Source organism: Pieris brassicae, chromosome W, assembly GCF_905147105.1.
Source record: "Pieris brassicae chromosome W, ilPieBrab1.1, whole genome shotgun sequence".
NCBI lineage: Eukaryota > Metazoa > Arthropoda > Insecta > Lepidoptera > Pieridae > Pieris > Pieris brassicae.
The window spans coordinates 3,084,452-3,098,150 of NC_059679.1; the positions used below are offsets into that span (position 1 = coordinate 3,084,452).

General features: G+C 43.3%; 1 long non-coding RNA gene across 1 annotated transcript; it reads right to left on the reverse strand.

Moving 5' to 3' along the window:
- Nucleotides 1-7,231: 7,231 nt before the first annotated feature.
- On the reverse strand, nt 7,232-10,773 carry LOC123718368. The gene is made up of 4 exons (XR_006755014.1): nt 9,822-10,773; nt 9,405-9,525; nt 8,219-8,302; nt 7,232-8,141 (listed from the first exon to the last, which is right to left on the reverse strand). It is a non-coding gene; the product is annotated as an uncharacterized LOC123718368 (long non-coding RNA).
- Nucleotides 10,774-13,699: the final 2,926 nt, after the last annotated feature.

Below are 13,699 nucleotides of genomic sequence, written 5' to 3' on the forward strand. Positions count from 1 at the left end.
TTGACAGATGTAATGACGTGACGCATGCCGAAACTAAAATAAAAGAAATAATATCGCGAAGCCAACCAAATTAAAAATTAGTGCTAATGATCTATAAATCTCACATTTTTTGACTATTTAGTTTGGTCGGGTTCGCGATATTATCACTTGTTGTGTTTCGGAACGCGACATTGCTTGGACATCAGTGAATGCTTGTAATTTAATATGAACTTTATTGAAAATAAAGCAATAAAGTACAAATTAACGCTACATTTTATTTACAAAACGTTTGTATGGGAAAAAGAAAAGGGCTGTTTTAGGGTTTTTCCGAATTAAAAATTATTCGAATTTTTCTCGCCGTAATAACCATCCTAAGACTTCAACGAACATTTAAAAAAAAGAATTAGTACAATTGGTCCAGGCGTTGTAGAGTTATGCGCTTACCAACACATTTTGCGATTCATTTTTATAATATAGATATATACTTTATTAGACAAATACCTGCTATGTGAACTGATAAAGAGACTGAAAATTAATCTTAACATTAACTCATGTAAATGGCGGGAGGGGCATTTTATTTTTAATTTATGTTATTAATATAAATACGTTCTTATATTCAAGTTGGGTCTTTACTTTACAATATTTTTAATACATTTAATCAATATAAAAATAAGAATTTCCAAGGAAGTTATTTCAAGATTACAATTAAACTAAAATCTAAATGAAGAAATTTTATTTTTTCTTTAACAGTTAGTGGTCCCGCGAACTCCGTAATGTTTTTTTTTAAATACCTACAAACACATGGAATTTTGCTACGCTAACACACCATATAGCCTGGGCCTATTTCTGTATATTACGTGTAAATGACATGTTTTGAAGCAAAAGGTTTATTTATTTTTACAGTATTAATTTTAAAAAATGTTTGCGTTTACTAGTGTACCCACGTAACAAGTGAAACTTCTTTATGACCTTCTTTTTCGAAAAATGATCTACTATATGCAACTTTACAGAAATTGCTTATATAAAGTGAAATAAGATAAAGTTTAACAAAAGGCTTTTATTATCACAGACATGAATACAAATAATACAATTACTGTTGGCGACTCGTAAATATAAATAGATATAGATTATATGTTAATTTTGGCGACTCTATAATTATAAGATAAATAAGAATATTTTTGGCAGGTCATATGTAGAAATTGAGTATGAGTTATAAGTTTGATGAGAATATTGTTGATAGCTTATAAGTAGAAATTAAGTATGTGTTATAAGTTCTATAATTAAAATATGTAAATAATTTAAGTATGAAAAATGGTTAATAAATAAATGAATAAAATGCTTCACCGAACAAAAGGGTCGCATAGCTCTCGTCGCGGTATACCGGCGCAGATGTTTGTAAGCGCAGCTCTCGTCGCGGTATACTGTTCGAGTACTTAAGCTCGGCGAGATCTACGCAAAATTCTCTTTCCTCTCTCCTCTGACTACGAACTGGGACCCACGAATAATCGGCGAAGCAAGAAACAAGATCAAGGCGCAGTTTCATTTCAAGACAACGTCAAACAATTACGCACTATTTTTATTTATTTTATTTATTGAATGGAATCTCGCTGTTGGCCTTAAGGGCCTTTACAGCTCAGGTCGGGCTGTTTTGGCGAGCGTAGCTCGGCCAGAATGGCTTGTTTTCCCGCGGCTAGCGCAAGGGCGTCTCCTGTGAGACTCGAACCATCCAAATCCATCCGCTGGTGCGTTGTTACGCACCAGCGGATTTGGATGGTGTTTAGCCTTGTCAAAGTGGCGTGTGGACGCCAACTTCATCCATTGGGCTATGGTAGGGAGCTCCAGGTCGTGGTGGAGATCGACGTTTCTCACATAGAAGGGCGCACCGGTCACGATTCTCATGAATCGCGACTGAAGCACCTGTAGCCGGTGAATATAGGAAGGGGCACAATGCGCAAAGACTACGCTAGCGTATGTCATGCACGGTCGGATGCATGCCTTGTACAGGGTCACCTTGTGTCTGAGAGACATTTGACTCCTTTTATTTAGGAGGAAATGGAGGCGAGAGAGGACAAAATAGGCCTTCTTGCGAACGGCGGCTATGTGCTTACGGAAAGACATGCCGCTATCGAGCGTGACTCCTAGATATTTGACGGACTTTTGCCATGGGATGGCTTGCCCGTATAGGGTTACCTCTGTCTTGAGGTGAAATTTATCCCTAGCGTTAGCACCGGGGTTGCCCCTGGCAAAGAGAACTGCTACGCTTTTCTCGGGATTTATTTGGAAGCCCCATTTCCGAAACCATTCGCCTAACGACGTGGTAGCGGTCTGGAGTCTGTCCACAATGACACCTCTATCTTTGTGGGTGGTGTAGAGAGCGGTGTCATCGGCATAGAGGGCTAGCTCCACATTGGGAGCCCTAGGGATGTCGCCGGTATACAGCGTGAACAGAAGGGGCGAGAGGACCGAGCCCTGAGGGACTCCGGCCATGATGGGGCGAGGAGACGATAACGTTCCTTCTACGCGATAGCGCATTGAGCGGTCGGACAAGAAGTCGTGTACGATACGCACGAGTCTTAGTGGCACATTAAGGTGGTAGAGCTTGTAAACCAAGCCGTTGTGCCAGACCTTGTCGAAAGCTTTCGCTATGTCGAAGAAGAGCGCACCCGTGGCTCTCGGTTTCAGGGAGCTATTCATCCCGGAGAGGATGTGCTCCGTGATTCGATGGACTTGATGAACGCACGAGTGGGCCGGCTTGAAGCCAAACTGCTCATCGGGAATGAGCCCCTTATCTAGGGCAAAGTCTAGGAGGCGCTTTTTAAGTACCTTCTCGTAAAGCTTGCTAAGCGTATTGAGAAGGCTGATAGGGCGGTAACTGGTGGGGTTGTTACGGGGTTTGCCTGGTTTGTGAATACCAATGACAATGGCCTCTTTCCACTGCGCCGGGAAGGTGCAGTTTTCAAGGAGGCAATTGAAAATGGACACTAGTAGGCATATCAGATGGGGCGGGAGGCACCGGAGGACCTTGTTCGAGATGGCGTCGAGACCTGGAGATTTACGAGGCAGTGAACTCTTTATTAGAGTTTTGACCTCGGCGATCGAAGTAGGAGGGAGCGGCTCGGGAGGGAGGGGCAGTGCTACGATGCGTTCGACCTCGCGGTTCACGTGTTCGACGTGCGCCGGGTCGCTATGATCGAGATACGGGGTGCACTGCTCCACTAGGTTGACGGCTAAGCACTCGGCTTTTTCGTACGGTCTTCTGCCTTTACAGTGCACTCGAGCCTCTCTATGTACTGTATTGCCGTAGTTTTTAATCATTAAAAACTCAAGCAATCGCCGTTGAGGATCCGCCTTGCACCAACTTACGCCGACGCCGAAGCAAAGAAAGCGCTGCGCCTAGTCCGGCCTCCCACCAGCGGGTCTCACCGGAGGATGCGCATGTGCGGACCGAGCTAAGGTGTTCAGGCTGTGCCTGGCAGACTCCGGCTCCAGTTATGGAGCGAAAACCGCGTCGCGATGCGTCCGGCCCGCGTGCCAACGTACGCTCCCGCTCTCGCGGTCGAGCCGCGTTACCGCCGCCGCCGTCGTCGTCGTCGCCGCAAACAACATCGTCGCGTAACCGGTCCTTGAGCGGCTCTCGCTCGCGTAGCGATCGAGCCCCGGGACCCGGAGACGAAAAACCGGGCGAAAAAGCTGTTTTTGGTAAACAGCTCTCGTCGCGGTATACTGCCGATCGACACCCTGTCGATCCGGCCCCCCACAACCCCGCCCCCCCAGTGTTTACTACTACGGACGCGAAAAACATTTTAGACAATTCTAAATTAATTCACGTGGACCCCGAGGTCACTGGTGACTCGCGCCCGGCTGGCGCTCGAGCCCCCCTCGCGGTACAAAGTGCTAGTGCTAGAGATAGTGTAGTTTTTGTTGAACAAAGTGGTGGTGAACAGTCGCAGCTCTCGTCGCGGTATACGGACGACGAGAGTACCTATGCGACTACCCCGCACCAACCTCACCCCTCGACATCGATGGCGCCACCGGACTTAGGAATGCACCTAATAAAAAATGTAAGTACCGGTGTTGATATTCGTCGTGCCGAGGGCGATAGCCTCGCTCATGGGCACGACCCCGAAGAGCTGTTGGCCTATTTAGAAGGCGACCTGCGACCATCGCAGCCCGTCTCACCTCGCGCCGGCTATGAATTGGATGCGCTATTTGTTGCGCAAACAATCATAGGCCGGTTCGCTACAGACGGGCTCGCCCGCGCTATGTGCGAATACCTAGCGCAGACCCGCAGGCGCCTTCTAAGTGAAGGCATTTTAACCTCGCCACTCTCGAGTGACGAACACGACGCGCTTGCCGAGGCAAGACGCGTACAATTACGCCGCCCGCCGCCGCATGACTCCGATGAGGTCGCCGCCGGGTCGGCACCCAAGCGTGTCTGTGCGCAGATCACGCCACCTGGTGTCAAACACATGACACCAACAACACAAGCGCAACCGGCGCCGCTCTCGCAACGAGACCCGCGCCGCCGGCGCCTGACGGACATGCCCACGGACACGGCGCCTACCGCGGCGCCCCCCGCACCCCCCGCGCCCCGCGCGGCCCTTGCGACGGCTCTTCCGACGCCGCAAGATGCGGCGAACAATAATAACAATAACACTGATAATGCAGCGGCCTCTTACGCCGCAACGACCGCCTCGCCGGCAGTAGCCCGCCGGCCCCCCCTTGCACCCCTGCCCCCCGCGCCTCCAAAGCCCAAGTATCCGCCGTTTGTTATCGAGTCTCTCCCTGACTGGACAACGCACGTCAGGGAGATGAAGCGGCGGCTTGGGCGCACAATTAATGCGCGCGCATTCGGGCAGGGGCTAAAAATCTTACCCCAAGATGAGGAGGAGTACCGTTTGGTGCAGCGGTACCTAGGGGAGTTAGAGAGTAGCGGCGTCAAAGTCGTCTACTTCTCATACTCCCTACCAGCAGAGCGGCAGCTGAAGGTGGCCCTAAGAGGCATTCCGGCGGACACGGAACCCGAGGCCATCATGTCGGAGCTGCGCGACCTAGGGTTCGAGCCGGAACACGCTCAGCCCATACGCGCCAGAAGGGGCAGGCCGGGCTGCATTTTCTTAATTATTCTGCGCCGCACCCCCGACCTCACCCCCGCTATATACAACATAAAGGAGCTGTTGTGTATACCGGGGGTCACCATTGAATCTTGGCGGGGCAAAAGGGGCCCCGCTCAGTGCCACCGCTGCCAAGGATTTAGGCACTCCTCGCACCAATGCCACCGGGCCTTAGCCTGTGTGCGATGCGGGGAGGAACACCACTCCGTCGACTGCCCCCTACCAAAGGGGGCCACGCCGAAATGCGCCAACTGCAAGGGGGCGCATACGGCCAACCACAGCACGTGTCCGGTGCTGAAGGAGGAGGCGCGCAATAAGCGCGCAGGCACGGTGGCGCACACCGCAGGGGGCAAGGGTGCCGCGGACGCTCGCGGTGCGCATGATGCGCGCGGTGCGCGCGGTACGCGTGGCGCCACTATCAAAGGGAGGAGAGCCGCGCACGCATGCGCAGGCTGAACGGCGCACCCATGAGCAGCGCGCCGCGCACCCGCAGGATGCGGAATTAATTTCGTACCCTGCGGAGCCTCCCAGAGGTCAACGCAGGCGCCCCCGAGGAAGAAGAGGCCGGGGGGGTTACAACCCCCCGCCCCCCCCGCGCGCGGAAAATTCCGCGCACTTCGCAGAGGGCCCCAGTAGGGCCGCTCCTGACTCCGCTCCAGTCGCTGGAGCCTCCAGGACTACACTGGAACGCCGAGGGCCTTAGGGGGAAAGGCCCCTACCTGCGCAACATCCTGCGTACACCTCGGTCCGCACATGCGAATCCTCCGGTGAGACCCGCTGGTGGGAGGCCGGACTAGGCGCAGCGCTTTCTTTGCTTCGGCGTCGGCGTAAGTTGGTGCAAGGCGGATCCTCAACGGCGATTGCTTGAGTTTTTAATGATTAAAAACTACGGCAATACAGTACATAGAGAGGCTCGAGTACACTGTAAAGGCAGAAGACCGTACGAAAAAGCCGAGTGCTTAGCCGTCAACCTAGTGGAGCAGTGCACCCCGTATCTCGATCATAGCGACCCGGCGCACGTCGAACACGTGAACCGCGAGGTCGACCGCATCGTAGCACTGCCCCTCCCTCCCGAGCCGCTCCCTCCTACGTCGATCGCCGAGGTCAAAACTCTAATAAAGAGTTCACTGCCTCGTAAATCTCCAGGTCTCGACGCCATTTCGAACAAGGTCCTCCGGTGCCTCCCGCCCCATCTGATATGCCTACTAGTGTCCATTTTCAATTGCCTCCTTGAAAACTGCACCTTCCCGGCGCAGTGGAAAGAGGCCATTGTCATTGGTATTCACAAACCAGGCAAACCCCGTAACAACCCCACCAGTTACCGCCCTATCAGCCTTCTCAATACGCTTAGCAAGCTTTACGAGAAGGTACTTAAAAAGCGCCTCCTAGACTTTGCCCTAGATAAGGGGCTCATTCCCGATGAGCAGTTTGGCTTCAGGCCGGCCCACTCGTGCGTTCATCAAGTCCATCGAATCACGGAGCACATCCTCTCCGGGATGAATAGCTCCCTGAAACCAAGAGCCACGGGTGCGCTCTTCTTCGACATAGCGAAAGCTTTCAACAAGGTCTGGCACAACGGCTTGGTTTACAAGCTCTACCACCTTAATGTGCCACTAAGACTCGTGCGTATCGTACACGACTTCTTGTCCGACCGCTCAATGCGCTATCGCGTAGAAGGAACGTTATCGTCTCCTCGCCCCATCATGGCCGGAGTCCCTCAGGGCTCGGTCCTCTCGCCCCTTCTGTTCACGCTGTATACCGGCGACATCCCTAGGGCTCCCAATGTAGAGCTAGCCCTCTATGCCGATGACACCGCTCTCTATACCACCCACAAAGATAGAGGTGTCATCGTGGACAGACTCCAGACCACTACCACGTCGTTAGGCGAATGGTTTCGGAAATGGGGCTTCCAAAAAAAACCCCGAGAAAAGCGTAGCAGTTCTCTTTGCCAGGGGCAACCCCGGTGCTATCGCTAGGGATAAATTTCACCTCAAGACAGAGGTAACCCTATACGGGCAAGCCATTCCATGGCAAAAGTCCGTTAAATATCTAGGAGTCACGCTCGATAGCGGCATGTCTTTCCGAAAGCACATAGCCGCCGTTCGCAAGAAGGCCCATTTTGTCCTCTCTCGCCTTCATTTCCTCCTAAATAAAAGGAGTCAAATGTCTCTCAGACACAAGGTCACCCTGTACAAGGCCTGACGGATGAATGAGAGCACTTAAGTAGGATATACAACGAAACAATACAAGAGAAGGTACAAATTAAAAGTAGCCATATTCGAGCATACATGGTGGATGTCATGAAAGTGGATGAAGCAAGAGAGTTGTCAGGACTTTTGCAAGATCGTCGGCCTACCGGGAAAATGACGTGAAGATATAAGGTATAAAATTGTTGTTTGTCCACGTCAATTGTGTGTAGTATACGGAAATAAAAACAATCTATATTAGGTAAAAGGATTCTACTGATAATATTTATTTTAAGCTCCAACGGCAGTATAGCTTCCAAGTTTTGTTTTCTTTATAGGTAATGACATTTCAATAACATTCATTGAAATATATTGTAATTCGCATAGATACCTGGTGCTGAAAACCACGACAACGTCTTATATGAATATTGTAATTAATTCCCGTTTAAGACGGTAATTCCTGTCAGAGTTAAAGTTTCTTTTGATGTTTAGTTCGTCTTCTGCAGTTTTTGTCAATTTTGTACATATTAGAACATAAACAAGATGTTTCATAACACAGAACAAAGACACCATTTTGTATCCCGTTCACTTTAATACACTTCACTATATTTCGCTGTCTCATGAGAATTATTATAGATTAACGCGTCTCTTGTAAACTAAAATGGCGATTTAAAGAGGGAGAGTTTATCGCCCTTTAAAACTGGCTGTAAATGTAATTATAGATTAAATGAACTATTGTTTAGTGAGCATTATGCTACCTAAAACATTTCATTAAATTAAGTTTTAAATTTCTAAATCCTCATCATCGGTAGGCACATTTATACAGCAGACATGAAGGTAGTGTAAACATCCGGATGTGCTTCTGGAAATAACAATAACTTATGTAAGACATATACACTAATATAATATTAAAAATTAACTTAGAAACTATATAAGTACCCTATATCATCCTGGGGCGCATCATAACAGTTGTAATATGATCCGCATTCACCAACTTCGCCCGTGGCCGTGAAACATGAACGGCTGCGAATTGAAAAGGTAACCGTAAATCAAAATCTATAAAAAAGTCCTGATGCATCTATGGTTGCCAACTGAGTGCACCAGTAGCAGTCACGAATAATCCAATGATTTCAGAACAAACTACTCAAGGGAATTGTCAATGCCCCCTGGTACATTCGCAATAACGAGCTCCATTGGGACATGTAGTGGACGTTCGTTCTCATGTTTTTTTTTTAATGTAATAGGAGGCAAACGGCCAAGAGGCTCACCTGATGTTAAGCGATACCGCCGCCCATGGACACTCACATCGCCAGAAGGCTCGCAAGTGCGTTGCCGGCCTTTTAAGAATTGGTGCGCTGTTTTCTTGAAGGACCCTAAGTCGAATTGGTTCGGAAATACTTCAGTGGGCAGCTGGTTCCACATAGTGGTGGTGCGTGGCAAAAACTGCCTTAGAAAACGCTCAATTGTCGAGGTGATACGGATGGTACTTTGTATTTTGCCTTGACGTCCGATAATGAAACTCAGCTGCGGGTATTAGACCGAATAACTCTTCTGAATGGTAAATGCGGTAGAAGATGCAGAGAGACCCAACATCTCTACGCGTTAAATATCCTTCATTAGGTTCGGTTTGAATTATTTATTGGTCTCGTTAAGATTTAATGGAAACAAGTTGTTTTATATGTGGAAAATATCTTGAACTTTATTTGGCTTAAAAAGAACAACACATTGGCTAGTAAAGTTCACAGAGTAAAGAGACAAAACAAACGAGTAACAGGCTTGAAATAAAAGACAAATCAAGTCAATGAAGCAAAAGGCGCGAAATTTAAATATTACAACAAGTTTTAAGTTGGAGTATCGTAATCGTACATGATGTCTCAGTGAATAGACAATGTATTTAAAAGATGTTCATGTTCGCTGACTGACATATGTTTTCTAGGCGTAAAGGCTATTACAATTTGTAATAAATGAAAATAATAACGTTTTTTTCCTATATTAAGGTATGGGTCAGACTTTCGGTTCAGTGAACATTGATAATTTTATACCAACCAATCTGGAAGATATCATCATAATCAAACCCAATTAAATGCACTGTAACTAGTAGTTAAAGTTATTAGATGAAAATTACCTATATTAGGTCTCAAATCAAGATTTTTCACCCAGGACCCATGTTTGAAAAACTATTCAGCCAACTACCAGAGCCGTCCAGACCATAGACAGATGTGAAAAGGAATATGCTGAGAAATAACCTAATAATAATATATTTTAGAACTCGAAAAGCAGCTCCATAGAGACGCCAAGACGTGTTAATCATTTGCTATTATTATTTACTTTTGCTTTTACCAATCCTACCTTGTTGCTAATATTAAGATTTAGTAGAAACAAGTGTGTTGTTTATAGCATAAGTAAAATAAATTGAATTAATCAACATTTGGCAGGCGATATGACGCAATTTACATAAAGTTAACTTTTTGGAACCCAAATTCTTCTTCTTCTAGAATTTATTTTTTATGAAATTAAGTTAAAAATAAAAAGGAAAACTCACGTGATGGCGTTCATCATTATTATTATCGACATGGATACCTGGAAAAAGCAATTTCAAATAATATTTTAATTGTTAGAGTAACTGTGCAAAAACAAAAATCATCATTAGACAGTCACTGTCACATCTTGCTCTACTCTGTGAATACAAATGACCTTTATTTTAATATTATAATTTGAATGACATTATGTCATTATTATATTTAATGTACTAGACACGACCTTCAAGGAGTGAAAGAAGTTTCATAATATCAGTTAATTTGGTGGCAAGGCGATGCGCTCGCCATGTCGAGCAAAAAAGAAACTGGGCCATACTATCTTTTTCTTGAGTTCAGGCCATTTTCGACCCCTTTAACTTCGTTGTGGATAAAGTTAGAATCCTGAATCGCACAAAACAATGTAATTGAATATTGTGTTTGCTACGATGGCCAAGTCAATGTATTTATTTAAAACACAAAAGATTTCTAATACTGATATGGTCACTATCTACCAATCGTATCTTATTTCGGTCATACAATGCGCAGAGGCGATGAGAACTTGGAGAATCAGATCGTGGTAGGTAACACAGAAGGCAAAACATCACGTGGCCGTTCACCAACCAGGTGTACCGTCAAGTGAAAGTCTCATCAACTCATCGTCCTGAAAACTGTACACTGTCGTAATAGAGGCGCTGGACAGAAACCGGTAGAAACAGATAGTCTGCTCTAGATGCTTCGTTGCTGACCACGACGCTTGGACATGAGCTGCCGATTAAAGAGAGCGTAAGTATGGATTACAGGTATCTCACAACTTTTTACGGTAGAGGAACAACGTTGCAATTTTGTTTTTTTACAAGTAATGTTTTTGATGGCATCACACAGGAATTCAATTCGCAAGAAAAGTTGAATAGAGAGATGAGTTTAGGTACCTAAAGTCAATAGCATTTTTGCGTACGTGACCTCCTATAAGTTGAAACGTTTCAGCATCGCAAGACCGAATGAAAGAACGATAACTTTATTTATTAAAAAAACATTATTTTGGTATATTTTAAACATAAAGTTTTCTGGCGCTATGATAGTTGACAATTATTATTTTTAAACGTTTCCGGCAAATTTTGATAAAAGCTTTCAATACTGTGATGTTTCCAAAATTTCAGTTTTTTAGTTATAGTTGTACAAATTTTTAAACTTATAAATATGATAGGGTTAGTGTTGTTCAAACCCTTTGCAAAAGATACTACATATCAACTTATACTCGAAATTATTATTGTATTTAATAATAAAAATGAATTCCTTCAAATTGTACAAATTTAGTTTATACGTTAACTATTTCATATAATATATATAAATATATTTTCTTAACAGCTTAAGCCTGACAAGTTCGCTGAATTGAGAGACAATGATATATAGGAATATACATATGTTTATATCTTTATGGCGATATCCTAACTAAATAAATACTGTTATTATAATTGTTTCCAATGGCTTATTCGTGACATATTATCAATTTGATAAATACCTATGTTTATTTAAACAACGATAAGTGGAGAATAATAATACAATTGAAAAACATAATGAGGAAAAGTTATATTATAATAAATATCTACTAGTGATAAAGCATTCTTATTTATTGTAAACTGAAGAACCAGGCGGTGAGTATTTTTGCACTTTTTACCTAAAATACAGATTACAATATCCCAAGAGACTGTTAAAATACACAAAATCAACGCGGGCGTGAGCTGGTTTATATTAAAGTATGATATATTGGGGAATTACATTTTTATTATATATCCGTAATTAATTAATTAATTGAATGTTATTGAACGTAGTTTTCAGTGTGAAATCTGAAATCGTCAACGAATCAAAGTCGTTGATCTATAGCAAATTATAAACTCGTCATCTACGAAGTCGGTAGAAGGGCAATGCCGTCTTGTTTCTCATCTCCGTTGATATTTTAATAATTTATTTATAATCACACTTTCTAAACTCAAAATATCCGAAATATAAAAATTATTTATTTCCCTATATTAGATAAGTTTTATTTTAAATATTGAATTTTATATGTTCTAAACTATTATCTGGACACGTTCGTTATAAAGAAGTTGGACAAAAAGTAACTTTTTTAGAATCGCGTATTCTGTCATAGTTAGAAGGCGCAACGGTGCAATGTTGGTTCAGCCGAGCGTTCATGGAACGAATTTTCATACAAATTAAACGAACGTAATTTGATTACCGCTAAGGTCACGTGGGAACATAAACTGTCTCGTTTTTCGATGTCATGCTACGAATTAGCGATGCATCTAGTTGTAGGAAGAGCTCATTCGTGATTTACAAGTGAGTTATGCATACTTGAGCAAAGTTAAAAGTTATATAAAATTACAGGACATAAATATATATTTCGACGTTTTTTTGAATAATATTAATATATTTAACATTTCAGTTTAAACTACTACATACGCTCAATTCGTTGGAAATTCGCTATTTTTTAATAAACAAGAAATAAATCAATAACACTTCGAATCTTTGCTACTAAATAAACATAGTCTTAGATAAATAGATGCACTACTAAAAGGTCCCATACCTTTTGACTTTTGAACTTATAAAATAATACATAATAATGCCTTACACACGCCGTCGACTGTTTGGGTCTAAAGCAAGCTGGTTTCCTCACGATGTTTTCCATCCCCGTTCGAGGGAATGTTAAATGCTCACATGGAAAGAAAGCCTATTGGTGCACAGCTGGGGTTGCAAATGAAATTAATTAAAATATTACCTTTAAGTCTTAACAAAATGACGTCTCAATTGATACTAAATATAAGATGACATTAATGAGTGTAATCTATACACTAAGGTCGCAACACGTGACTATTGAACGCGGATAATGTACGTAAATAATATTTATATTTTTACTAGCTGACCCGGCAACCGTTGTTTTGCCATGTATATTATTTCCAGGAAACATTTTTTTAGTTCAATAAAAATATCCTATATATAATAAGATAGGGGATAATCGTAGAGGCGTGACAATTAAGGGTTGTAAGTGCTGTTTCATAAAAAAAAATTGGGCTGGACACCTCTTATCACTTATATCACGGGGTTTGAGATATAGATGGTAGCCAATTCCCAGACTTACTGAATATGCATAAAAACATTCATAAGCATCGGTGGAGCCATTTCGGAGGAGTATGGGAACGAACATTGTGACACAAGAATTTTATATATATAGAGATTCAATCTACATTCTTGGGTTGAGGGGTTCAAGAACACAGGCGCCAATTACAGATATATGTTGGCTCGTGATGGTACCCCTGAAGCCAGAGCAGTGCTTTCCTCGCTCGAAGAATAGGCTGAAAAGTAAGTAGGCTTACATAGAAAAATATTATTTGCAATAATCAAATAATATATATAAATGAATCCCTATTTCTCTTGGTCACGGCATCACGCGTGAACCCCTGGACTGATTTCGCTAATTCTTTTTTTGTTGTGTGTGTTATCGTCAGGAGAAGGTTCTTTAGAAAGAAAAAAATAAAAAAATTGCGCGGAAAAAAAATCCGCCAAAGAGGATGTAAGAAAAATGAATATCGTTTAAAATAAATGCATCGATCGGATTTATTATATTGATAAAATCAAAAACAGTTGTTAATTGTTTATGGCATTAATATTGTATAAAATCCATGTTTTTCACATGGTCTGTCACAGTTATATGTGGCCTGTTCGCATGTCGGAAAACCAACAAAACTATTTATTTACGCGCCAGAAAAACCAACAATGAATGTTGTGTATCATAAAGCATTTTTAGTAAATTGTACCAATTCGAAATCAATATTTATATTTAAGACAGGACAACGTCTGTCGGATCTGCTAGTTCATATATAGATATGTAGCCTTCGAGATGCAATACAAA